Source organism: Pogona vitticeps, chromosome 2 (genome assembly GCF_051106095.1).
Source record: "Pogona vitticeps strain Pit_001003342236 chromosome 2, PviZW2.1, whole genome shotgun sequence".
Classification (NCBI taxonomy): Eukaryota; Metazoa; Chordata; class Lepidosauria; order Squamata; family Agamidae; genus Pogona; species Pogona vitticeps.
Window position 1 is genome coordinate 145206649 of NC_135784.1, and position 27601 is coordinate 145234249.

Here is a 27601-nt window from a genome sequence, read left to right on the forward strand (position 1 = left end):
TTTTTGACTGCTAGTTATAATTATTTCAATTGAGAATGGTTTAAACAGATCCAGTTGCATTATGTTTTAAAAAGAACACTATTTGACATGTTTTAATATTTATAATGGCTTTTTCTAAAAATGCATCTGGTTTTCTGGGGGAAAGGTAGGATACAAATCAAATCAGTGTTTTTATACCATCTTCTTGTGGGTTCCTGCATCAACTCAACTTTCTACAACCACAGACCAGGGGCTGCTCCTATGTCATTACCAGGATAACCTGGTGAAAAAGAGGGCATGGCTCCTGCACTTTGCTAGTAATAGGAAAAAGGGAATTTCCCATGGCAGCATTTCCTCTTTTTCACATGATCACCCCAGTCACTCTCTCATCAAGGGATTATTGAGTTTTCCTTTGAACTGGATTGAGAGGAATGGTAACAATCTTCTGGCAAATATATTGATTCTGAAAGAGACCAAAAGCTTCAAGCATACAGTAGGAATCACAAGGTGGTCAACAGATTCATCTCTCCCTACCTTATGTCAATCAATCATACTTTAATAAACAATTCAGAAACAAATTGCCCAATTTTGTGTCTGTTCATCATCTAGTTTGAGAGCAAAGCACCAGCAAGGGTAACATCTGCCTGTGTCCACAATGCCTGTCCTCCATAGCCTTAAACAGCTCCAATACTTATATTTGGGTTGTTTGTTTGTTTGTTTGTTTACTGCTCCATTTGTGCTGAAGCACTATTCTGGGTGGTTTACAGACAATTAAAACAAACCACACAAAAGTAAACATAAGATAAATAACAAAAACATAGTCAAAAACTTAAAGAAGGGTGCAACCAATTTTCAAAGAGAGGCAAGACCGGAGGAGAGTCATTCAACTGGGGTCAATGTAAAAGGCCTCCCTGAATAGTAGTGTTTTCAACAGCTTCCTAAAGGAATACAGGAAGGGGGGCAGGTGTAACTCCTCTGGGAGTTGATTTCATAACATAGGTGCCACTGCTGAGAAGGCCCTACCTCTAGTAGATGACTTTCAGGCCTCTCTCAGGGTGGCTACATGAAAGACTCCAGCCTGAGATCTGGTGGATCAGGCAGATAACACTGGGGAGAGATGCAAACCATGAAGGGCTTTATACTTGAGTGTCAGGACATTGAACCTGATCCAGGACACAATGGGGTAACCAGTGGAGGCTGGCCAGCACTGGGGTGATGTGATAAATTTGCTTACACCAGCCATCATTCTGGCTGCCACATTCTGTACCTGCTGTTATCTTGGGGTCAGTCTCAAGGGAAGCCCCACCGCATTGCAGTAGTCGACTTGAGGGATCCCTCATCTAGGTTGAAGTGGAGTTAAGCGAAATATTAAACTGCTTAAAAGCCAATCTGGACACTGCTTCCATCAAGGAATCCCAAGAAAGAGCTGGGTCCAGAAGAATGCCCAGATTATGATCTCCAAATGGGAGGGCAGTGCCTTCCAGTCTAGGGATGAAGACTAGAATGATGATGGCAGAAAACTTATGAATCCAACTGAACACGGGCTAGAGAACATTGAAAGGCCTATTCCATGGCAGTAGTGGCAGCAAAGAAGCCATTCTTCGCTGCCACCATTGCTTCTACACAGAGTCGGCCATCAGAGCGGGTAAGAAGGAATGCCCAGCCGTTGCTCAGCTGGGACCTCTCACATCATGGCCTACAGACAGGTAGTACTGACCACTCAGAAGCTTGCTGTGAAAAATTTGCACAGCACTTTGCAGGCATAATCACTCAGATTCACTCTAACTTAGATGCTGTAGTTAATACAGGTCCTATAGATGTAACTACGGCTCCTGCTTGTCCATTATTGATGAATACGTTTCAGTTTTTGCAGCCTGATGATGTGGACAGTATCCTTAGAGAGGTGAAGGCTACCACTTGTCTCCTGGACCTTTGCCCTTTCTGGCTTATAAAAACTGCCAGAGAGGGACTGGCCAAGTGGGTCCAAGGGGTAGTGAATGCCTCCTTTTCAGCAGGGTAGCATCCCAGCATGCTCAAAGGAGGCAGTACTAAGACCATTACTGGAAAAGCCCTCCTTGTACCCCACAGTATTGGATAATTACCAGCCAGTCTCTAATATTCTTGGGCAAGGTGCTGAGCCAGTTGTGGCTTCTCAGCTCCAGGGGTTTCTGGATGAGATGGATTATCTAGATCCATTTCATCTGGCTTCAGGCCTGGTTATAGGAGAGAGACTGTTTTGGTCACCTTGGTAGATGACCTACGCCCTCTGTTGGTTCTGCTGGACTTCAGGGCCATCTCTCTCAGTACGATTTGGAGGCCTTGTTCTACAGGGGCTTTGGTTCTTCCTAAAGGGGAGAACTCAGAAGATGGTGCTCTGGGACTCCTGTTTGACACACCAGCCTTTGGTGTCCCTCAGGGATCTGTTTTGTCTCCACACTAGAGGCTGTCTGGAGCTTTGGGGTTTGGCATTATCAGTGACATCCAACTCTATCTCTGCTTCCCATCCAAATCCAAGGAAGCTGTTTCAGTTCTAAATCAGAACTGAACTAGACTGGATGAGGGCAAATAAACTGAAGCTTAATCCAGACAAGGCAGAGGTGCTCCTGGTCAGTTGAAAAGCAGGTGAAGGAACAGAGTTGCAGCCTGTGCTGGATGAGGTTACACTACCTCTGAAAACACAGATGGGCAGCTTGGGGGGGGGGTGCTCCTGGATCCATATCTGAGCCTGGATGCCCAGGTTATGGGGCTGGCCAGGAGTGCCTTTGCACAGTTAATACTAGTGCGCCAGGTGCGCCCATTTTTTGAGAGGTCTGATCTGGCCATGGTGGCATCTCAATTGGATTACTGTCAGACATTTTACCTGGGGCTACCTTTAGAAAATGTTCAGAAACTACAGAGGGTCCAAAATGCATCAGCTAGACTGCTGACTGAGACTGGTTACAGAGATCATTTGACACCCACACCCACCCACACCAATTATAGCAGCTCTACTGGTTGCTGATCCGTTTCCAGGCACAATTCAAAGTGCTGGTTTTATCCTATAAAATCTGAAACAGCTTGGGTCCAAGCTATCTAAAATACGACATCTTCTATGAGCCTGCACAAGCTATAAGATAATCAGGGGAAGCCTTTCTCTCAGTCCTGCTACTCTCACAGGTGTGCTTAGTGGGGACACAGGAGAGGGCCTTCTCTGTTGCTGCTCCCAGACTCTGGAACTCCCTCCCACGGGAAGCTAGGATGGCCCCATCATTGATGTCCTTCTGCAAGCAGGCAAAGACCTCCCAATCAGTTTCCCTTAATAACTGGTGGTCTGAAAGGTGTTTTTAAACGAGTAGCTGTGCTCTGTGCATTTTAAATGTGTTTTGGTATTGATTTTATTACTGTTTCTAATGTATGCTTGTTTAATTCATTTTTAATATTTGGTAAAGGAGAGATAGAGCAGCATGTCATTAGCTTACTGATGATACCTTACTCCAAACCTCCTGATGACCTCCCCCAGTGGCTTAACATAAATGTTAAACAGCATTGGGGATACAGATGACCCCTGGGGCACCCCACAATTGAGGGCTTAAGGGGCCAACAACTCATCCCCAGTTGAACACTCTGGACACAGTCCTTGAGGAAGGACCAGAGCCAGCTTAATGCTAGGGCTGTCCAGAAGGATACTGTACCGTGTTTGATGGTATCAAAAACCGCTAAGAGATCAAGGAGAACCAACAAGGTACAATGACCCCTGTTGGCCTCTTTTAAAATGTCATTGTAGACCAAGGTCATCAAAATATTCCTTTGTGGCCTGAATCCAGACTGGAATGAGTCAAGGCAATCCTGCTCCTCCAGGTATGTCTGATGCTGGTTAGCCACAACCCACTCAGTCACCTTGCCCATAAAAGGAATGTTGGCAATTGGATTAAAGTTAATAAAATAATCCATTGCCAATTTGATGATGGGTTGGATGATAGTTTCTTTTACATGGGAGGGAAGAACTCAATCCACCATAACCCCTTTAGCAGCTTTTATTAGCCAGGCAGGGCAAGGGCTCAGCACAAAAGTAGGAGGTCTATAGCCAGCCAGCACCCTGGACACTTCCTCTGATGTTACAGGGTCAAACTGAATCAAAGTGGCAGATGGAGATGGTGGAAGCAGCAGTCCACCCACCCACCCCTAGTCAGTTAAGCTGGATCCAGACTGGCCATTCCATGCATGAAAGGACTACTCCTATTCACAGAAGGCACCAAGATCAATGAAAACTCCCAACTGAAGGAAATGGTGGGGAGGCCATCTTCACCAAATGTCTCTTCTCTGGGAAGGCCTCTCATGATATTCCAGGGGTCCACCATACTTCCTAAACAGTTTTCCAGCAGATGTGCCGGCAGAGTGAGGAATAACAAAGCTGCTTTCTAGCCTCCTTTTTTTCATTCACAAGTGGAACTCCTCCTGGGGCTAAGCTGGATCCCAATCGGTGTTTGTTTTAGATGCTGGAAGCAGAGCACATACATCAAACCCTTAACTCTTCCTACAAACCTGCAGGATAGAGTTAGTATTCCTATTAATTACATTTACATCTAGGTCTACCTCTGGGGGTTTCATTGTGTTGCATGTAAGAGTATCCCATTTATACGTTTGTCAAGTCACTTACGACTTGAGCAACCCTAACAGGGTTTTTAAGATATATGAGATACTTTACCATTGCCAACCCCCAGTAGGTTTCCATGGCCAGGCAGGAATTTGAATCACGGTCTCCTGAATTCTAATCCAACATTCTGTCCACTACACCACACTGGCTCTTGCAAAGTAAATTAGCCTGAAAGGTTATATGTTATTTCAGTCTAGAACTTTTGACATGGACCAGTGACTACAATGGAGCAACTTTTTACATGGCAATGTCATGGTGTGAAAAAGTGTCTGCTTTGCTATTTGGATAAATATTAGGAAAGGCAAAATGGGCCTATTCTAGCATCTCTCTTTACAGTGGATGCCAGAAACCTTTTGCTTTAGAAATTGTGTTGAGGCTAAGCACCTGCATGTAGAAATGAAAATAAGGGAAGTGTGGATTTCCAGAGAAGATGGTGACTCAGCCACACCAACCCACTATACTGCTTTTATTTTTAATTGCACCTTTTTTTAAAAAAGGTGCCTATACTGTACTGTATATTGCATTTGAAGCCAAATTTCAGCATTTAAGGCTGTACTCTGTAGGACTGCGCAACGCATGCCAGCTCTTTTCCCTGTTACATTTCCTGTTTTACTTTTAAAAAAACCTCACACACATGAATCAGAATACAATTCTTTTCTATTCACATTTTCAAAAGAGTTTGATGTACAGCATCCCACGCTGTCCTGTACATGCGTACAACAGACCATTCAGTAGAGCAGGTAATAAATTTTGAGTTTTAGAGAATATTAACTAAGGTCGAAATCCAACTGTCAGCCCCAGCTAGAGTACACAAACGGAATGAATAGGATTTGCTATAGAGACATTAATGTAAGCCAGATTGATTGAATGGGGTTACTATAATTAGGACTAGCAATTAAATGTAGTCCCATGGCTGAAATCCTCTACCCGTTGATAGATTGCCATTCTTCCCTCTGTCTTCTTCTATCACTTTGCATTCCCCAAAGAATGACCCATTCCCATTGTGATTCAGGAAAGTCAACCCAGCATAGAGTGAAGCATATTTACGCTCATTGAAGTCAATGGCCCTCAGTGCATTTCACTCTGTTTTGTAATGTGTAACTTGAAGATCTCAGACCTTAGCTATCCTCCATGTGACTCTATCTTTTCCCTTACTGGGCACAGCCTCCCTTGGCCACGTACCATTGTGGTCTGCCACTGAGAGCAGAAAATGTCATGTAGACAAATGGATTCCAAACCGCACAGTGTTGAGTCAGTAGCGGACAGAGAGAGGAAATCAGTGAATCAAAAGCTAGACAGAGATAGACAGACAGATACACACATAAGTATGTAAATATCTGTATCTTATATTGGTATCTTTATATAAATCTGTACCTTTGCCAAGGAGCACTCCCTCCACCTTCAGCAATTTATCTGAATTGCCAAGTCTCATGCCAGCCTTCTGATCTTATGCAGCCCGAACATCATTACACACACACTTTCTCTTTCTCTCTTTGCCTGCACACATTTAGTCTGCCTTGCAGATAAACCCATGTTGCTGGCAGATAGTCGATGTCTTAAGCAGAGCAAAACTACCTGTTTCATCACTAACAAACAAGCCCTCCCGGGTGTGGTTCAGCAGCCCCCATTCCACCCTCCCCCCATTTTCTAATGGATCACATTAACTCATATTTTAAATTGGGGGGCAGGGAGAAAGAAAACTATGGTGCAGAGAGGGTTAGTGTGTGGGGTGGGATGGTTCTTTAGTTCTCCCTCCCTAGTGACAATTCTGCCTGTAGTTGTAGACATGATTCCTTCTGTTCTTCCGGAACAGAGTCTATGCGTTGTTCAATAACACACCCTGGACGGAAGACATTAACATGTAGATTTCATTTCATTTCTTTTAGCATTTGTATCCCACCTTCCTCTCAAGAAAGTTGGCTGGATCACTCAGTAGTTTAGGTATCTGGCTGCAGAGCCAGAGGCTGGGAGTTCAATCCCCCACTGTGCCTCCTGGCAGAAGAGCCATCCTGTGTAGCTATAGGCAAGCGGCACATTCCCAGGGAATGGTAAACCACTTCTACCTGGAAAATGCCGAAGAGGGTCGCCATAAGTTAGAACTGACTTGACAGTATACTGTTATTATTCCTCCCAAGAAGTGCAAGAGGGTGTCTGTATGTTCTCTGTCACTTCACAACAGCCCTCGTAGGTAGGCACAGTGGAAAAACAACAGCTGGTCCCAGATTACTCAGGAAACTTCATGATTAAGAGATGATCGGATCCTTGGTCTTCCCAGCCCTCGTCCAACGCAGTAATTACTACAGCAGTAAAGAGTGAAACCCTCCCACACACCTTACAGAGCCTGTGAGATGCAGAGGAGGTGATTGTGGGCCAGTGGGAAGACCAAGTAGACATGCCTCCCCCTTGTTTGCTCGAGGTGTCATTTTGCCTTTGCCACCCTCCCATTTTCAAACCCAGGGATTTGTGGTGTGTGTGTGTGTGGGGGGGTTTAAAATCTTCTGGTAACACTTTAGAAGAGAGATTCTGCTTCTAAAACATCTTGCATGCAGAAAAGTGGCATTCAGGGAGCTGCCAATCCTGTCTATGAAATATCCTTTGAAATAATAAATAAATAACAGCACAATTATATAATGCTTTACAAGCAGGCTTCTTTGGCCAGCAGATGTATCAGGCGACCACTTCCATTCTCCCCAGTGAGGTATGGGTGGCTTGGAATGGCAGGAATGGCTGCCCTACATTACATACCTGAATGCCAGCTGGTCCAGGGAGGCTACCCTACTTGGGTGCTCAAAGGGGCTTCCCGATCGCAGCACAGCAGCCCTGGAAAGAAACACCCAGACCCTATTGGCAGATGGCGAGAGAGGAGCTGTTCTATCTGTGCTCGCCATCCAGTTGCCTTATGGCCCCGGACAAGTTCAGGGCAGAGCCAGAGATGTTCCCGGCTCTCAGCTGCCGGCCAGTTAATCTGTGGAAAGATGGAAGTGGTTTGAGAAGCCCACGGGGGAAATCCGTGTCTTCCAAGGGAGGGAAGGCAGACCTAAAATGAAAGACCCTTTCGCACCCCATACGCCGAGTTTCAGAAGTGCTCACCTTCCCCAATGAGGGTTTGCACCCACATCAGCAAGTCTCCTCTCCATGCATGGCAGAGGCTAACCAGCGTGGACTGGGTAGCACGGCTCCCCTCCACCCGGACCCTCCCACACACCCACCACGTCCCGCGAGCACCCTTTGCCCAGGAAGGAGCCTCGCTTTTCTAACCGGACTGCCTCCCCAATGGAACGCACAGAATATTCCAGGAATATATATATGCACATGGCGAGAGCAGCTCCTCTCTCGCCATCTGTATATATCCACACACGTGCCCAGAAATCCATCCCACGGAGCTCAACGGAATGGGTTCGCCTGGGATTCTAACCTGGCTTCTGCATCTTCATAACAAGAACGACTAACGGGGGAGCATCTCGACTTCCACTGCCAGGAAGAGACACATAACACGCAACACCGGGGGACAAGGCAGAGGTTTTCCCCAGACCTCGCTGCACAGTCGTGGGTCCTCGTTCTCCGTTTCCTTTCCCCTTAGATGCAAGTTTCTTCACCTGTTGCTCTCGGCTGGTACGGAACCTTCCTCTCTCCCTCCCCAGCCCGGATCGGGGCGCGAGCACCCCCGCGCCCGCCTAGATCAAGCCCCTAAGAGGACTTACAGCGGCGGCTCTGTGAAACGCTTGGTGTCTTTTTCTTTCCCGGCTCCGAAGCGCCCTATGGGGAGAGCAGCAGATCGCGAAGACCTAGCGCATCCTTCGTGGCCGCCTCGCAGAGCCTTCCTGTACAAGTGCGGAAAGCGCCCGGCTCTCAGGGAGGCGGAGGCGGCGGCGGCGAGGCGGCTGCTTCTCGATGGGAAAGCGAGAGCCGGAACACTCGCTGGGGCCGCCGCCTCGAGGGTGGCACTCAAAGCGTGGGAGAAGCCCCCGCGACGAACCAGCGGCAGGAGGGAACTCGAGATGCGCGCCTCTGTCCCCCCCACCTCACTCCACCCCACTCGCTCACTTACTCGCTGGCCACCACCGCTGCCAGCAGCCACGCCCCCGCCAATTATTGCTCGCCGCCGCCGCCGCCGAGCGCGTGCCACGCCAGGTCTGCCGGGCGGTCAGGGAACACTAAAGTCCAGGCGCGACGGAGAAAGGCGGGGTGGGTGGGTGGGTGGCGGGAGGTTGGAGAAAGGCGGGAGGGCGAGGGCGCGAAGCCGGGGAAGCTGACGCCGGCTCTTTTGCTGAGGCGACTTGTGCAACAGCACAACCGGGGCTGGGAAGCTGAAGCGTCTTGCATTTTGGAGAGTGGGGTGGTGGTGGAGGGATCCGGGCTAGAGTACAAAGGGTTTGCGCCCCAGACGCTGTATTTGGCGTTAGCCTCCCTTCCTCCCGCCTCCACCCGCGCCCCCGCAGGGGGACCAGAAAGCTTGGGTGGCAGAATCATCCCCCGTGGGCTCTCCCGAGAACCGCCGCCTGACCAAAGTCTGGCTTGGGGGCCCCGGGCTGAATCTTGCAGCTCTGAGGGAGACTCTTTGCACCCGGACATTTTCCGGGGTGGTGGTGTCCTCTTGGTGAACTGGCAGTCAGGAGCGACCCACCGCCCCATATACACTTTTTCAGAATTGTGCAAATCCGACCTCTAGCACCACGATTTAGCTGAAAGGCTATAGAACGCCTCTGCCCTTTATAGGAAGGTGGGGGGAGAGAATCTTTTTCCCCTTGGTATCCTTGGATGTGAACCTTGGCATCTTTCTTCTCGACTAAGGAAGATGGGGAAGGGACACTTGGAAGTGTTGTTACTCCAAGAACCCTCCACCCAGCTGTTGAAGAAATACACTACCCCTTGCAGATCTTGTACAGTACCTAAAGAAGAAACCCCGAATGGTTGTTTGGTTAGGAGGCATATCCCAGCAGAATACCAACCTAGCACATACCTCTTGGGTTCCCATCAATCCCCCCCTTTTTTTTACTAAAACCTCTGACTCCCTTAAGCTCTTACACTTGTTTGTACCTCAAAGGCAACACTATGAGCTCAGAGAAGCATCCATGCTGTTCTCAGGAGTCCCCCTCACTTGTATCTTCCTTATTGCTCAATGCTGTGAAGGAAGTCAGCCATGAAATTGATCAGCCGGAGCAACCAAATCCTGCAGATGAGTGCTGGGTTTTCTCTCTTTTCTCTTTTTCCTTCCCATCCCCCAAAGTGGAAGCCACCTTATATGCAGGGACAAATATTTCACCTCAAGGTGGAGAGGAAAACCTGATATAGACTGACTCTCCTGCTTTCAGGCAAGGGGGATTATGAATCAGCTTTCCAGTATTATATGCAGTTGCATCTCCTCTGTCATTCACAGGTCTGCAATGTTAGCAAAAACTTTGGCAGTCTCTCTGATTGGCTGTGCCATGTCAATTGACTGGAGGCCCTATAAAACGTTGTTTTTGATCACCTTAGTGGTTATTCTATAAGTGTTCTATTTGATTCAACTCAAGGCCCCTTTCTTACTGGTCTAGATTTGTTTAATCCTAATTTTCTAACTTCTAACTCATTCCACACATTTTTTTTCTGCCAAAGAATGACTGCAGTGTATAAATGTGTGGGCTCAAGTTCTTTCCAGCTTATGCTGAACCTATGAATTAGTAACCTCCAAAGGGTCCTGCCATTAATGGCCCAGCCTAGGAGTCACAGAATTAAGTCCATGACTTCCTTTACTGAGTCAATACATTTTCATGTTCTGTCTTCCTCTTTTTCTGCAGCTCTCTCCTTTTCCCAGCATTATTGTATTTTCCAGTGAGCCTTGACATCTTGCAATGTGCCCAAAGAATGACAGCCTCCACTTAGTAATTTTTGCTCCTAGAAAGGCTTTAGGCTTGATTTGGCCTAAAAGGCACTTATCTGTCTTTCTGGCAGTTATTTGTGTACATAGTAGTTGCTTAACCTCTTGCAAGTCCTGCTTGATTTTTAAAATCCTGCACCACTTTTCAAATCTGCTTCAAAAGTGACTAAAAGGTCCTTGTGGTGAACTACATTCAAAATCAGCCAGAAAGCATAGCATTATAAATGCAGCAAACAAAACTGAATACAACAAAAATCCTGTACATCAAATGCAGCCAACTCATTTTCTGCATGAACATTCTTAGACTGCCAAGATTACAGCACCTCTATTCATAAAAGGGAGGTATCGGTAGCTTTGGGGAACTCAAGGTTCAGAGAAGTACCTGCAACTCTTTAGAGGGAAAAGGTATGGAATGGCACGTCATATCCTAGGAAAGGGCAAAACTAATTTGCTGGCACATGGAACCTGAAGAACATGAGCTGCAACATTTTGGTGAGGGCCTCACTTTATAAAATTCCTTCTGGAAGCAAAAGGCTTCCGGTGCCCATCTGAAAATAGAGAAAGAAAGGAGTCTAATCTCTCCCTCTGATTTGTGCAATGGAGACTTTCCCCGGCCCTCAGAGCACTCTGAGCAATTTGCAGCAACACCCTCTTATCTCCAATTTTACAATGAAATGGACCAGGGTGAGCAACTGTAGCCACCTCCCATCAGTCCTAGCCACCATCACCCATGGAGAGGGATTGTGGAAGCCACAGGCCAAACACAATGGTATGTTATTCACCCTTGAGCTAGAGAAATATGGGGCAGTTAGAGCAGCAGTCCCCAACGTTTCTGGAACCACAGACCGGTTGGGGGGCTGCATGTGCAGGGGGCATGTCATGCTTGCAGACAGGTGTGTTGCACTCATGCACATGCTCACAAGTGAGACATGCCCCCGTGCATGCGCATGAGTACAACACACCCATCCACAAGCATGACACGCCCCCCCAATGAGCATGACACACCTTCTGTGCATGCGTATGGGGGCGGAGATCAGTCTCCACAGCCCAGTCCTGGGAAGCCCACAGACTGGCACCAGGCTGCGGACTGGGGGTTGGAGATCCCTGAGTTAGAGAGTAGTTTTATATTGTGAATTGGGTGACAGAATGTTAAGCAGAATGAAGGAAAAGTAAAATATGGTTGAAGTTACATCTGTAATTTTATGATAAGCGGATTACAGCATGTTACTGGAAGAAGACAGCAGTCACTTCAAATGAGCACTGATGGAATTTAACAAAGAAGTGCAAAAGCAGGATTACAGTTGAACCTTAAGAAGATCAAAATAATATCTATATAGCTGGCTGGATAGCTTATTGAGTTAGGTATCTGACCAAAGGTTGGGTGTTCAATTCTCCACTGTTTCCTGCGAGTAGAGCCAGCCTGTGTGGCCCTGGGCAAGCTGCACAGTCCCAGGGTGCCCCCCCCCCAAGAAGAAGGGAATCAACCTTTTCTGAGGATTCTTTACCTGGAAAATCCTGAAAAGGGTCACTGTTTGATGACTTGACATCAAAAGCTACATAACTTTAATGTTAACAATAGAAAATTTGAAATTGTTAAATATATTCAATATCTTGGTTCACTCATTAATGCAAACAGGAGCTTCAGCCAAGAAGTCGAAATATTCAAACTTGGAAGGGCAGCTGGGAAAGACCTGGAAAAGGTTCTCAAGTGTCAGGGTACATCTCTGGAGGCCAGGATCTTCCATAAAATAATATTTCTGATTACTATGTAGATGTTAAAGCTGGACCATGAAGATAGCTGAGAGGAAAACAACAGTTTATTCAAAATGTGGAGGAGGAAACCACGTATCGCTAGGAGAAGAAAGGAATGGGTTCAAGATCAAGTCAAACCTGAAATCTCACTAGAAATCAATGTGACTAAAGTGAAGCTATCATATTTTGGACCTAGCACAAGACGGCAAGACCCAATGGAAAAGTCAATCATGCTTGGAACTGAGGAAGCCCAAACATAAAATGAATTGACTCTTAAAGGAAGCCACAACCTTTGGTTTCCAACACCTGGATGGGAGCATTAATGATTAAATTATCCCAGAGATCATGAACACATAAGATCATAATTTGACAGCAAATAAGAGTAAAATACTAAGTTCTCTACTTAACATCAGCCCTTTCGTGTCCTCATGCCTAGTAAGTACATGAGGACATAAGACCCAGACCTTGAGATTCTATTCCTGGCAGCTTTGGCTGGTTTGTGGTACTGGCCTCTTTGAGGCTTCATCTGTTACTTAAAGGAATGCCCCCACCCAGGCGTGACACCCTATATTAACTGAGCAAGCCATAATAATGCCTGTTATTTTGCCCCTTATGAGGAAGGAAAAAGGTTTCAGCCAAGTGCAGGTACATAGATACTGTACATATTATCAGAAAACTCAAGCAGTTCTGAAATTCTCTAAGACTTCCAGTTTCAAGCATCCATTTTAAAATGTGTTTTAGGAACCATACTATGTGTTTTGCCTCTACCAATAAAAATATATGAGTAAATAAATCATGTGAGGTGACTTGTCCAAATTATACATATACAAGAGTATCTCATGTCTGTTCTTTCTATTGTATTTATTATTTTGCTCTCTTAGGAGGATGGAGAGAGTTTCAGCCAAGTGCAGGTGTTGTACTGAATGTACTCTGTTTAGGAGAACAATATGTTTCTGATCCATCCATCTGATGTGTGCCTCTTTTTCTGCATATACAGTACTGTATATATTGCATATACATACAGTATGGGAAGGGGGAAAGGGGGGGGAAGCAGTAAAATGAAAGGAAAAAAAACCTTCACCACGATAGGTCCTCAAACCCATGACATTTGCTGAAATGTACCTTGGCATTTCTGGAGGAGGCTTTAAAAAACAACAACAAATACACGCTATTTCCCAAAGACGTCCCTAAAGTCCTTAAGGCTCAGTGGATGTATCTACTTATCTGGCAGGGTGTACCTATGAAGCTGGCATCATGGACTATCAAGCAGGCATGCATAGCTTAGGAAGAGAGATGTTTTCAATGACCAGAGGTTTATCTTAATGAAAAATTAGTCTGTGTTTGAATCACTATATTGTATTGCATTGTTCTTTAGCTTTGTTTCCTTTTCCTTGAACCAGCAGATGTCTCAGTACACTTAAACCTCCATACACATAACAAACAGCATAAGAAAGAACTTAAGGAAAGCTGGGGCCACCCAAGGCAATTTGTTGCCTGAGGCAGATCAGCAAATTATGTTCTCCATATTCAAATCAAGATGTGTAGGGCACTTAAACCTAGCCATGTCATTCTGGTTAATGGGACAGAAAATCCACCCACAATGCTGCCTTTGCTTCCCAGTAAAATCACAATATGGAAGTGAGAGCTGGACCATAAAGAAAGCTGACCGCCGAAGAATTGATGCCTTTGAATTGTGGTGCTGGAGGAGACTCTTGAGAATCCCCTGGACTGCAAGGAGAACTAACCTATCAATTCTAAAGGAAATCAACCCTGAGTACTGACTGGAAGGACATATCCTGAAGCTGAGGCTCCAATACTTTGGCCATCTCATGAGAAGAGAAGACTCCCTGGAAAAGACCTTAATGTTGGGAACGTGTGAAGGCAAGAGGAGAAGGGGACGACAGAGGATGAGATGGTTGGACAGTGTCACCGAAGCAACCAACATGAATCTGACCCAACTCCGGGAGGCAGTGGAAGATAGGAGGGCCTGGCGTGCTCTGGTCCATGGGGTCACGAAGAGTCGGACATGACTAAACAACTAAACGAACAAATGAAAAATCACAATGATAACAAAGTAAATAAGCAACAATTTGTAACACTCAGCATCAGTGCCCTCAGAGAGTGGCCCCGTCTACCAAATGGCAGGGCTGGCCCTGCAACTGATTCAAGCAAAGGAAGGCAGATCCTAACAGGTTGTCTTCATGCTGTTAAAAGCTTCACCTCCTGTTTTCTGTAGATCAAGAAAGCCACAGTATTTGTTTCTGGTTAGCTGGCCGATAAATTCTCTACCCCCCCCCCCCCAAATTCTGGTGCCACTGCAAGCTGTCCACAAAGATTAGGATCGTGGATGTTATTGTCCAGCCCACCCAGAAGCTACCATGTTGGGAAAGGCCGGTCTACCACCACAGACAGCAGGACTGTAAAAGCTCACCTCTTGTAGATGTACTGCTTTCTGTGACTTCAGGCTGCCAGCACATCCATGTTTGCCCTCAGAGTGAGGGAATGAGGAATGTCTCTGATGATGGGGTATTATTTAGTTCTCAGCCAAGCTGGAAAAGGCTTCATGACTGGGGACATGGTGCAGGACATTTTGAAAACCACCCTAGCTCTGCCCAGTCGGTTTGGAATATATCTCAAGATAAACAGCTGTTTCAAACAAATCCTTAGAAATGCAGCCCTTGTCATTTTTGATGAAGCCCTGAGAAGCAGGAACCCAGTACAGTGTTTCCAAAGCATCTAGTCACTGTGTTTAGAGTTACCGCATTCCTGATCAGTCCACAGTTGTTAGTTAATTACCAAGTAACGGTTGAGGAAAGTAACCTTTCCTCTGGACTCTTATGAAATTTCAGAAGTCAATAATACTAACATTTGTCTCCCCTTCTTTCTTTCCTTCCTTCCATAACATATGACAGAGACAATAGAACATGGGAAATTAAGGGCAGGTTAAAACAAAGCCTAGAAACTACTTAACACCCGGCAAAGACATTTGTAAAGTTAAATTTCGTGCTGACAAATTCACATGATCGTAAGACAATGGCATTTGAGGAGCTCAGGGGAATAATTTCTAGCACAATAAATAAACCATAAGGCAGAAAAATGGTCTTTCCCCAAGAAACAAAGGAGAAATAAATATCCCAAGAAGGCTCATTAAAAAAAAACAACAACAAGTCTCTGGTATCAGCGTCACAGGAGAGCAGATGGCGTTGCCGTGAGTGTCCTAGTGAAAGGGGTATGTGTACCTCGCTGGCTTTACAGAGGCAGCTGGCACAGCCTTTCAAATACAGCCTTTGACACAAACAGTGTCTCTGTTGAAATCCAAGGCCGAGCGATGACATTTTCTCCAGTTAAAACAAAAGAAAGGTTTACGTTGACTCACCAGTATCTCCAAATCATGGGCTTTCTTTTAAATGGATTCTAGCCCTCATGTCATCAAGACACCAGTGGAGGCAGTGGAGGCACAGTCATGTCAACGAGTAAAAGAGCTGCAGCACTAAATATAAAGAAAGCTGGGTAACTTGTATGTTGCCATTATTTCTAGCATATATTTACCTTTGCCATTTGCTTTTGACTCAGAGAGCTTTAAAGTAGCCTGCAGAACAAACCCTTAATGATAAAACAGGCATCAATGCTAACATCCCCTTCATGGATTGCTGCCTTGTCGTGGCGAAGGGGCTTGAGTAATTCAGAGAAACTATGGGCTATGCCGTGCAGGGACACCCAAGACGGACAGGTCATAGTGGAGAGTTCCGACTAAACGCAATCCACCTGGAGCAGGAACTGGCAAGCCACTCCAGTATCTTTGCCAAGAAAACCCCATGGACAGAAACAAAAGGATAAAAGATATGACGCTGGAAGATGAGCCCCTCAGGACAGAAGGCGTCCAACATGCTACTGAAGAAGAGTGGAGGACAAGTACAAGTAGCTCCAGAGCTAATGAAGTGGTTGGGCCAAAGCCGAAAGGACGCTCAGCTGTGGACGTGCCTGGAAGTGAAAGGAAAGTACGATGCTGCAAAGAAAAATACTGCATAGGAACCTGGAATGTAAGATCTATGAACCTTGGTAAGCTGGATGTGGTCAAACAGGAGATGGCAAGAATAAACATTGACATCCTGGGCATCAGTGAACTAAAATGGACAGGTATGGTGGGTAAATTCAATTCAGATGATTACCATATCTACTATTGTGGGCAAGAAGCCCGTAGAAGGAATGGAGTTGCCCTCATAGTCAACAAAAGAGTGGGAAAAGCTGTACTGGGATATAATCTCAAAAATGATAGAATGATGTCAATACGAATCCAAGGCAGACCTTTCAACATCACAATAATCCAAGTTTATGCACCAACCACCAATGCCGAGGAGATTGAAATTGACCAGTTCTATGAACACCTTCTAGAACTGACACCAAAGAAAGATGTTCTTCACATTCTAGGGGATTGGAATGCTAAAGTAGGGAGTCGAGAGATAAAAGGAACAACAGGGAAGTTTGGCCTTGGAGTTCAAAATGAAGCTGGGCAAAGGCTAATAGAGTTTTGTCAAGAGAACAAGCTGATCATCACAAACACTCTTTTCCAACAACACAAGAGGCGACTCTACACATGGAAATCACCAGATGGGCAATACCGTAATCAGATTGATTATATTCTCTGCAGCCAAAGATGGAGAAGCTCAGTCTATACAGTCAGCAAAAACAAGACCTGGAGCTGATTGTGGCTCTGATCATCAGCTTCTCATAGCAAAATTCAAACTTAAACTGAAGAGAGTAGGAAAAACCACTGGGCTAGTCAGGTATAATCTAAACCAAATCCCTTATGAATACACTGTGGAAGTGAAGAACAGATTTTAGGAACTGGATTTGGTGGACAGAGTACCTGAAGAACTTTGGATAGAGGCTCGTAACATTGTCCAGGAGGCAGCAACAAAAACCATCCCAAAGAAAAGGAAATGCAAGAAAGCAAAGTGGCTGTCCAACGAGACCTTACAAATAGCAGAGAAGAGAAGGGAAACAAAATGCAAGGGAGATAGGGAAAGTTACAGAAAGTTGAATGCAGACTTCCAAAGAATAGCAAGGAGAGACAAGAGGGCCTTCTTAAATGAACAATGCAAAGAAATAGAGGAAAAGAATAGAAAAGGAAAAAACAGAGATCTGTTCAGGAAAATTGGAGATATTAAAGGAACATTTTGTGCAAAGATGAACATGATAAAGAACAAAAATGGGAGGGACCTAACAGAAGCAGAAGACATCAAGAAGAGGTGGCAAGAATACACAGAGGAATTATACCAGAAAGATTTGGATATCCCAGACAACCCAGATAATGTGGTTGCTGACTTTGAGCCAGACATCCTGGAGAGTGAAGTCAAGTGGGCCTTAGAAAGGTTGGCTAACAACAAGGCCAGTGGAGGTGATGGCATTCCAGTGGAACTATTTAAAATCTTGAAAGATGACGCTGTTAAGGTGCTACATTCAATATGCCGGCGAGTTTGGAAAACTCAACAGTGGCCAGAGGATTGGAAAAGATCAATCTACATCCCACTCCCAAAGAAGGGCAGTGCCAAAGAATGTTCCAAGTACCATACAAGTGCACTCATTTTACATGCTAGCAACGTTATACTCAAAATCATACAAGGTAGGTTTCAGCAGTATGTGGACCAAGAATTCCCAGAAGTACAAGCTGGATTCCGAAGGGGCAGAGGAACTAGAGACCAAATTGCTAACATGCACTGGATTATAGAGAAAGCCAGAGAGTTCCAGAAAAACATCTATTTCTGCTTCATTGACTATGCAAAAGTCTTTGACTGTGTGGACCACAGCAAACTATGGCAAGTCCTTAAAGAAATGGGAGTGCCTGACCATCTTGTCTATCTTCTGAGAAATCTATATGTGAGACAGGAAGCAACAGTCAAAACTGGATATGGAACAACTGATTGGTTCAAAATTGGGAAAGGAGTACGACAAGGCTGTATATTGTTTCCCTGATTATTTAACTGATATGCAGAATACATCATGCGAAAAGCTGGACTGGATGAATCCCAAGCCGGAATTAAGATTGTCAGAAGAAATATTAACAACCTCAGACATGCAGATGATACCACTCTGATGGCAGAAAGTGAGGAGGAATTAAGGAACCTTGTAATGAGGGTGAAAGAGGAGAGCGCAAAAAATGGTCTGAAGCTCAACATCAAAAAAACTAAGATCATGGCCACTGGTCCCATCACGTCCTGGCAAACAGAAGGGGAGGATATGGAGGCAGTGACAGATTTTACTTTCTTGGGCTCCATGATCACTGCAGATGGTGACAGCAGCCACGAAATTAAGATGCCTGCTTCTTGGGAGGAAAGCGATGACAAAACTAGACAGCATCTTAAAAAGCAAAGACATCACCTTGCCGATGAAGGTCTGCATAGTCAAAGCTATGGTTTTTCCAGTAGCGATGTATGGAAATAAGAGCTGGACTATAAAGAAGACTGATCGCCAAAGAATTGATGCTTTTGAACTGTGATGCTGAAGGAGACTCTTGAGAGTCCCCTGGATTGCAAGGAGAACAAAACTATCCATTTTGAAGCAAAACAACCCTGAGTGCTCACTGGAAGGACATATCCTGAAGCTGAGGCTCCAGTACTTTGGCCATCTCATGAGAAGAGAAGACTCCTTGGAAAAGACTCTGATGTTGGGAAAGTGTGAAGGCAAGAGGAGAAGGGGACGACCGAGGATGAGATGGTTGGACAGTGTCATCGAAGCAAGCAACATGAATTTGACACAACTCCGGGAAGCGGTGGAAGATAGGAGGGCCTGGCGTGCTGTGGTCCATGGGGTCACGAAGAGTTGGACACGACTAAACGACTAAACAACAACAATGCTAACATATACATCAACAAAGATTCCCTTTAAAACAAACCATGTAAATATGCATATAAATCATATGAAAACAACAATAACAGAAAGCGTTACGTTGGCAGTCTTCCTCTCATGTCTTTTTGTCAATATACGGAGGGCAAAGCAACCCAGAAGAAAAAATAGGAAGGCTATTTCATCTAAGCAGGGACATTTTAAAAGTTCTTCGCTATCATCGTTTTGGACGGTCCCCGCCATTTACAAATATGAAGACTAGAAATTGCATTAAAGATTAAAATGGAGGATTCATGGATTTCCCTGTGCCCTGCCTTTTTAAGATCAGAAGCTTGCAATATCACAGAACCACCCAGCACACACCAATAATTTTTCATCCATTACTGCCCTCTCCCAAATCCACAATGTCTGAAACTGGCAGAGGTTCTTTAAAGCTAAAGCTTCACAATGGGTGATAAAAGAACAAGAGCTGGCTGGGCAGGTGTTTTCCCCACAACTTTATCTTCATAGCAAGAAAAGTTTCATTTAAACATCTGCCTGTTAGGCTATTACTCAAGACACAGGTGAAAAACTGGGGAACTGTATTTTCTCCGTTACAGACAAGTCTGTTGTAACCATAGGTTGTATGCAGGTGTAGCTCTATGTATAGTGGGAAACTAGACCATTCTGAAGGTCTCTCTTGGGTCTAACATCCACAATATGAGCAAACAACTCTTAACCCTTCTACCTTTCCACTTTATTCATTCTAGATTTTGTTTATAATTTAATACCATGCATCTAAAATATACACCATTAGCCAGCTTAGCTTCAGATTCATCCTATTGATAGATGTTCTCATTTTGTGCACCTCCTAAGGAACCTGATGCATTTATGTAATTAGATTTCCCCTGGTGACTCTAACAGCTCCATGGAATATATTGTTATTGTTATCATATCCACAAATAAAACACCATGTGTTAAACTAATTCAGTTGGTAGATTATCTGCTGGTTTATATAGTGGTCCCAATTAATGCCTATGGAAAGGACTTTGAGACAACATTCAAACATAGGCAGAGTCTAGCCTGCTGTCATAGATCGTAGCAAGAAGCTAATACCTGGAGTTAGAAACTGGTAAGTGAAGACAGAATGAGAAAAGGAAGTGATGGCCACTGAAGGTGAAACAGGATCTGGGACAGGGTGATGAAGCACAGAGAATGGTTTAGGCTACTTGAGATAGCAACTGTTCATTGAACTAACAGAAGCTTCAGCAAGCCTTCTTCTGAGCAAATTACAGCACCCATTCATAAATATCCTGCTTCAGCTGAAGCCAGACTTTTAGAAGATGAGGATGTGTGACTGCTTCAGCCAGAATGAGAGCACATTGTTGGATGGTTGTGCCACTGTTGTACACATCAGATTTATATCTATGGCTGCTGGTCCAGCCAAACAATGTTGAGGAACACCCGTGGTTCTCCAGATGGTATTGGATTACAGTTCCCATTATCCTGTCCATCTGGAGCTTGGGAGAAGTTGGAGCCCAACCATGTTTGGACAGCTGTGGTTTCTCTACTCCTGCAGTAAATGATACCTGAACAAAAGATTTGTGACAAAGTGATGGGTTTATCACAGAATCAAAGTTTCCCCGCAGACTCTATTTCTTTGCTACTGCCTGTGTAAATCATAAGATGATTAAGTAGTTCAGGGGGCAGGCAGAAGCTATGCATTGTTCTGTCAAGCCTGCCACAGAAATACTGCTTTTCTGCTTCCCTTGCTTGATATCAGCATGAAAACAGATCTGAATCAACATTTAATGGCATTGATGGAATTATGTACGAAAGAATAAAGTGGTATATCCATTTCAAGTAACCTTACTATCTGTATTTAACCCACCCTACTCCTTATTGTTATCATTTAAAAAAAACCTAGAGGGAACAAATTATAAGAAAAAAATATAGAAAATACTATTAAGGAATAGTACAATTTTTGCTTTTCTAGCACACACTTCTCTCTATTGCAATGGTTCCCAACCTTGGGTAACCCAGGTGTTTTTGGACGGCAACTCCCAGAAATCTTGGCTGGCACATCTGGTGTTGAAGGATTTTGGGAGCTGTAGTCCAGGAACATCTGGGTTACCCAAGGTTGGGAACAATGTCTTCCAGCCTGAGTGCTATTTGACTTTCTCCTGGACATCAAGACCTAACGTCTGTGATGGTATCTCTCTCTCTCTCCTCTATTAAATCCCCCCCAAAAAAACTCCACCCCTTCTTTGAAACCAAAGTGCTCCTAGGATACTTTGGCAAGGCAGGTTACCTTTCCTATGTGTCAGAAGGTGACTATGTGTCCTTAGCTGGAATATGTGCCCTTAACACCAGTTGTTTACATGGAGGTGCAGGCTTGATGTAGGCAAGAACTTATCTAGGTCTTCTGATTGGCTCAGGGGGGCACAGAAGTTCTACACCCCTTGAAAGCAATTATTGCATCTCAGGGCCAAACCAGAGACAGCTACAGAGAACTCACAATTAGAAAAAGGAATTTTCTAAGTGCCAAGACCATCTGATTGTCATAGCAGGAACTTTCACATATATCTGTAGTTTGCATGTTAGCTTGTTTTGTTTTGTGATTGCTCTTTGAAAGCAAATACTACTTCACCCACAAACTTGGTAGCTCAATCATGAAACTCCATTGGGATCACATCTCTGGAGTGTGAACATTAACAAACTTCTTGCACTGGGCTACTATAGCCCAACATGTAGCTTGTATAATTTGGCTCTCAGTGGCACACTGTGATTCTTTTCTGACAGCAGTTTCTTCTGCAATGATCAAATTGCCCCTGACTTTCTATGGCACTTACAAAATCAGAATTTTCCTAACTACCCATACACAGGTTCAAGATATACAAATGTTACACCTATTTTATCATGGCTCATCTGTCCATACTCATATTTGGACCTCTGAATCTTAACAGCCGAACTGGCTTCCATGGTGTTGAGGATCAATTTTGCTATTTTGTCCTTCCCACCAGGGAAGAGGAGAAACAAGCCATAGTAAATTCATGGAAAATTGGAAGCCATTATTAAAATATGCTGACAAAATAGACTTTGAGACATGTGGTTTGAAAAGAAATTTAGATTGTTGGTCAATATTTCTTTAAATGGTGAAGGGGAATGGTATATATGTGAGTTGGAGAAATGTGGGGAATTTACTATTTGCAATACGGTCGATTGTTTCTTCATTCTTTAGAAATAAATAAATAATTTAAAAAAGAAAATTAAAAAATTGTCTTTCCCACCAACTTTCCCTGCTTCCCGCCTCTGCACAATGATTTATAGGAATAGTAGATTTCTAGAGTGTATGTGATTTAATATAATAATCATGTGCTGTTATGGCAATCCCGACTTATGGTGACCTGTTCTCAGAGTTTTCCAGGTAGAGAATACTCAGAAGTGGTTTACCATTCCCTTCTTCTGAGGGTGCCCTAGGACTGTGCAGCTTGCCCAAGGCTTTATTTGCAGGAGGCACTGTTCAGAATCAAACTCCCAACCTCTGACTTTGCAGCCACATACCTAAACCACAGACCTATCCAGCCAGCACACAAACTCTCTCTCCCCCCCCCTCTACAACTTCTATGCAGAGCTTAGAATACTGGATAAATAGCAGAAACAGAGAAATCACCTTGTTGCTATTAGTGTTTAAAATTAAAAACATTTAATTAAATGTATTTAGACTTACATTGCCCGGAAGCCTTAGATAACACAGCCAGCAATCAATTAGTCTTCTGGGAATTTTAGTCTAAGACCACCATAAGCCTCGATATTGGGCACCATTGCCCCATAGAGGACCAGCTGACCAACTGATGATAGCTGGTTTGGCCTCTGCAGAGGCCATATGCCACTCCATTTCCTCAAAGGGAAAAACACCTACGTTTCCCTTTCAAAACTACATTTATACCAATTAAACCAACCTTATCTAGGTAACTGCATTTTGATTGCATTTCAAATTTGCTATAGCAACAATGAATACAACAACGGAGTGTAATAATTGTGCTCTGCCCTGATGAAAGATTATCTGTATCAGTGAAATCAAAGATCTTCCAGTTAGTACAGGTAAAATTGGTGAAGACAAACTTTACAAATTTACTTAGGATTATATAGTATTTCCATTTTAGGGTTTGTATTTACAGTTCCCAACACTCAACAGAACCCTGATGCCACCCATGGAAATGAGTGGCTAATGAATCCATTCTGAGTTTTAATCTGAACTTTAAAACAGCACGGCACTTTTTTTTTTTTGGGTGGTGGTGGATAGGGTTCAGCACCTTGGATAGCTGGTGTAACATTTGGACTAAAACTCCCAGGCATGTTGTTTCTAAGAGGTAATACAGAGACAGATCTATTGAAGTGTAGCTGAACATCCACGTACAGTCTCACAAATGGACTGTTGGGCTTTTCTTTCAAGGCTGTACTTGAATGTAACTAGAGATGTGCAGATTATATACACATATCTTTCTGATATAAGGTTTGCCCTCCTATGTTTTAGCCTCCCAGTTAACTTCAGTTCTGTTCTATGCTTCAACCGACAGTCCTCTAAAGACATCAACTTTGTCAAAACAGAGTGCCTTATTTCAGTCGCTCTCACTGCCCGTACTGAGGAAGGCAGGCATCCCCAATGCTGCAGCCAAAAAGCAAACATTACTCTGTGAGCAAACCAAAAAGCAATTGACTTACCAACTGGAAGGGGGAGAAAATCCTTTCATCAACACGACTGGTACACTGGTTGCAGAAGGGCTGAATCATACCTTTCTTTCATTCTACATCTCAGGCACACCCACAAATGGACACACAATTTCAATACCCTCTTTTCTGACAGATGGCACATTATGTAATAAAATTGGTAAAGGGGTAATGAGCCAACAGAAATTAAGCATGAAAAGGCTCTGGGCTGGCTTCCCCAAATCTTGCCTTCTCTGTTCCCAAAACATGTTCCATTTAAAATGGCCTCAGTTTGTGTTGGCAAGCTATGGGGAAGAGTCAACACTTGACAAAAGGGCCAGGAGGTAGGTTGGACAAGGAAATAATGGCAAAAACCCAGTAGTAAGTCACAACTAGAGTTTGTTGTTGTTGTTATGTGGCATCACATCATTTACTTATGGCAACACTGTGTATGAGTGATCTCCAAATGTTCAGTCCTCAGCAGCCCTGCTCAGCTCTTACAAACTCATACCGGTGGCTTCCTTTAGGGAGTCAATCCATCTCATATTGGGTCTTCCTCTTTTCCTGCTGTTTTCAATCTTTCCTAGCATTATTGTCTTTTTTCTAGAGAATCCTGTCTTCTCATGAAGTAGGACAGCCTCAGTTTCATTGTTTTTTGCTTAAAGATCAGGCTTGATTTGATACAGGGCCCACTTGTTTGTCTTTCTGGCAGTTCAGGGTATCTTCAAAACTCTCTATCACCACATTAAAAAAATCAGTTGTTTTCCTGTCAACTATCTTTACTGTCAAGCTTTCACATTCCTACTGTACATGGTGATTTGGTGAGTCAACTCCTCTGTAAGTTCCATTAATTCAATGGGCCTACTCTGATTGTGATTTACTGCTGGATTTCAGCCTGTATGTTGCAGTTGGTAATGTAACATGTAATATGTGGAGTAACATGAATGTAACAATAACATTAAAAAGAAAGAACAACATAACAGCTGATAATATGATTAGGTAAAGGTAAAGGTTCCCCTTGACAATTTTTTTGTCCAGTCGTGTCCGACTCTAGGGGGCGGCGCTCATCCCGCTCTTCAAGCCATAGAGCCAGCGTTTGTCCGGAGACAATCTTTCCGTGGTCACATGGCCAGTGTGATTTAGACACGGAACGCTGTTTACCTTCCCACCGAGATGGTACCTATTTATCTACTCGCATTTTGCATGCTTTCGAACCGCTAGGTTGGCGGGAGCTGGGACAAGCAATGGGCGCTCACTCCATTGCGTGGATTCGATCTTACGACTGCTTGGTCTTCTGACCCTGCAGCACAGGCTTCTGCGGTTTAGCCCGCAGCGCCACCACTTAATACTGCATTAAATGTTTTCTAGTGTTTCTCCTAAAATGTTGGTTTTCGAGTGATCACTTGGGGAAATGTTGGCCACTATTTTGTATTTTTAAATGTATTTTGTAAAAAAATGCTAGCAACAAATTATTAATATGTTACATCCCATTAGGCACTGCTGTTATAGGAACAGCCCTACATTATCAGACATAATGAAGTACACAGCCCGAAGCATGGAGACTTGGACTTTAAATTTCTCTTCTTTCAGGAATACACAAGTATACCTTGATTCTGAAGCCAGATGCCTAACTCACTGAGCTATCCAGTAAGTGCAAAGTCTTTCTTTGTAGCAGTAAAATAGACACTAGAAATTATTTGATCAGAGCACATATTTGGGCCATGGCATATTTCTTCTTCTTCTAATGGGGGAGGACAACTTCCAGAGGTTGAGGGGGCTGCACATGTGACCCACTAGACCCTGGAGAGCTGCAACTGCTCCTTTGATTCCCATCTCAATTTTTTTTCCCCGACAAGAAGAATGCAAACTGAAAAAGGCCCCTTGTTCCCCCAATGACCAAGAACTAATAACATTAATTTTGAGGTGGCTAGGGGCCTCAGAGGAGCTGAGAATCCTTTAAAAAATGGGGAAAAAAAGCCCCCTAGAGAAGATAAAACATGGTGCCGCTGCAGGTTAAACCGCAGAAGCCTCTGTGCTGCAAGATCCAAAGACCAGCAGTTGTAAGATCAAATCCACGTGACGGAGTGAGCCCCCGTCGCTTGTCCCAGCTCCTGCCAACCTAGCCGTTTGAAAGCATGTTAAAATGGGAATAGATAAATAGGTATCACCTCGGTGGGAAGGTAACGGCGTTCCGTGTCTAGTGGTGCTGGCCACATGACCACGGAAACTGTCTATGGAGAAAACACTGGCTCTATGGCTTGGAGACGGGGATGAACACCACCCCCTAGAGTTGGACACGATGAACTAAATGTCAAGGGGAACCTTTACCTTTACCTTAGAAGATAAAAGGGGACTTTTTGAGCCAACGTGCCTTCCTCCCCATATTACGTAAGTGTTTGGATGTGGCGGGGTTGTTAGATGGCAACATGTGATCATATCTGGGCTGCCAGGGGCCTTAAGTAATCTGTAGGCTATTTGGTAGGCATCACATTTTACAATGTCATGGCTCTAGGCTCTTCATTGAGCCTAGCAGTACATTGACTTTCACGGTTAGAAACAATGAAGACCTTTCTCCATGATTTACTGAAGTGGGTGGGCAGCATCACCCTGCATGAACAAAGGTAGGGGTAGTACTGTATATAGGACTGCTTTCCAACCTTTTTCGAGTCACGACCCATTTTTATAATAGCCAAGTAACCTGCGACACCCCCCTGCCACATTTGCATAAAAAGGAATTTTTAATAGGGTAAAGAAAATACATTAAAATAGATTTTCAGATTATAATTATAACCTAATATATTAAAATTAATGTAATAATACATCGTTATGGGGGGTGGGGTGCAAATCTTCCTCTCGTACCAGATAAAATTTGAGAAAGAAAAAATGTCTATACATTTTGAGTTTAGTTTACTTTTTTCTGGGTGTGGAACTGGCTTTCTCTTCATTTCTCCTCCACTCCAAAAAAAAGCTTCCTCAGTGTAGAGCCCCTCCCCCATAAGCCCAAATGAGCACCTCCCCACAAGCCCCACCCTGCGCCTCAACTCCTCCCTGGTTCTCTCCCCTCATCTTTTAGCGCCTCTTGCCTTCCTTCTCCATCTCTCAGGCGGGGGGGGAGGGGAATTTTCTCCCTTCACTGCACTGCCATTGCTGCACCTGGAAGAGCAGGAGGCTCAGGTAGAGTGAAAGGTACCCCTGCAGGAGCAGCAGCAACTGTTCAATCCTGCTGCCATTTTAGGCATGAGTTCCTCAACTGTCACTTGAGCTGGGCTAATGCTTAGGTCCAAAGGGCTGACATCAATCCTCCAAAGATGGATGTGGAGGAGCAGAGAGAAATGAGCAAGAGCGGCTCCTTCAGAAGGGGTGGGAGTGCTGCACAGGCATCAAAGGAAAATCCACCCAAAGGGGCACAGAAATAACTAGGTTGCCTGCAATTCTGCTGCAGATCGAATTTTTGTGAGCCAAGAGGATTAAAATAAATCAGCATGATGTATACCATATTTAATATACTAAATATAAAAATAACTATGGTGACTCCCCCAGAAAACATTTCACAACCCCCTTGGGGTTCCCGACTCTGTGGTTGGGAACCTGTAGTCTAGGGTTTCAGGTAAAGAGGAATTTGCCCCAGGATTTGCACATTTTGTGGGAGTTTTCCAATTTTGCCTTTGCCACAACATAATAGACAGCTATTGGATACTTCCCACGGTATTACTGCCAAGAAACTCGCACCGTTTCTTTACCATTTTATAGCCATTTTACAGAGTTTTATTATTATTCTTTTGTTCCCTCAGGAAACTTTAAGTCCACCTGTGGGGATAGCTTGGGGGTGAAAAGACTATGGCACACCA

General features: G+C 44.3%; 1 protein-coding gene across 7 annotated transcripts in view; it reads right to left on the reverse strand.

Annotated features, from left to right (window-relative positions):
- The window catches only part of SSTR2 (somatostatin receptor 2), a 62127-nt gene that overhangs the window by 20015 nt on the left and 14511 nt on the right, over positions 1 to 27601 (reverse strand). For 3 of the 7 annotated variants that reach the window (XR_013541062.1, XM_020806729.3, XM_020806728.3), the window contains exon 2: positions 15598 to 15711. The exons of 2 other annotated variants lie outside the window; for them this stretch is intronic. The gene's annotated coding sequence lies outside the window, so the exon portion shown is untranslated. Of the gene's footprint in view, positions 1 to 8313; positions 8644 to 15597; positions 15712 to 27601 lie in introns of those variants that run through there. 2 more of the 7 variants (XR_013541063.1, XM_020806727.3) reach the window with 1 other exon arrangement.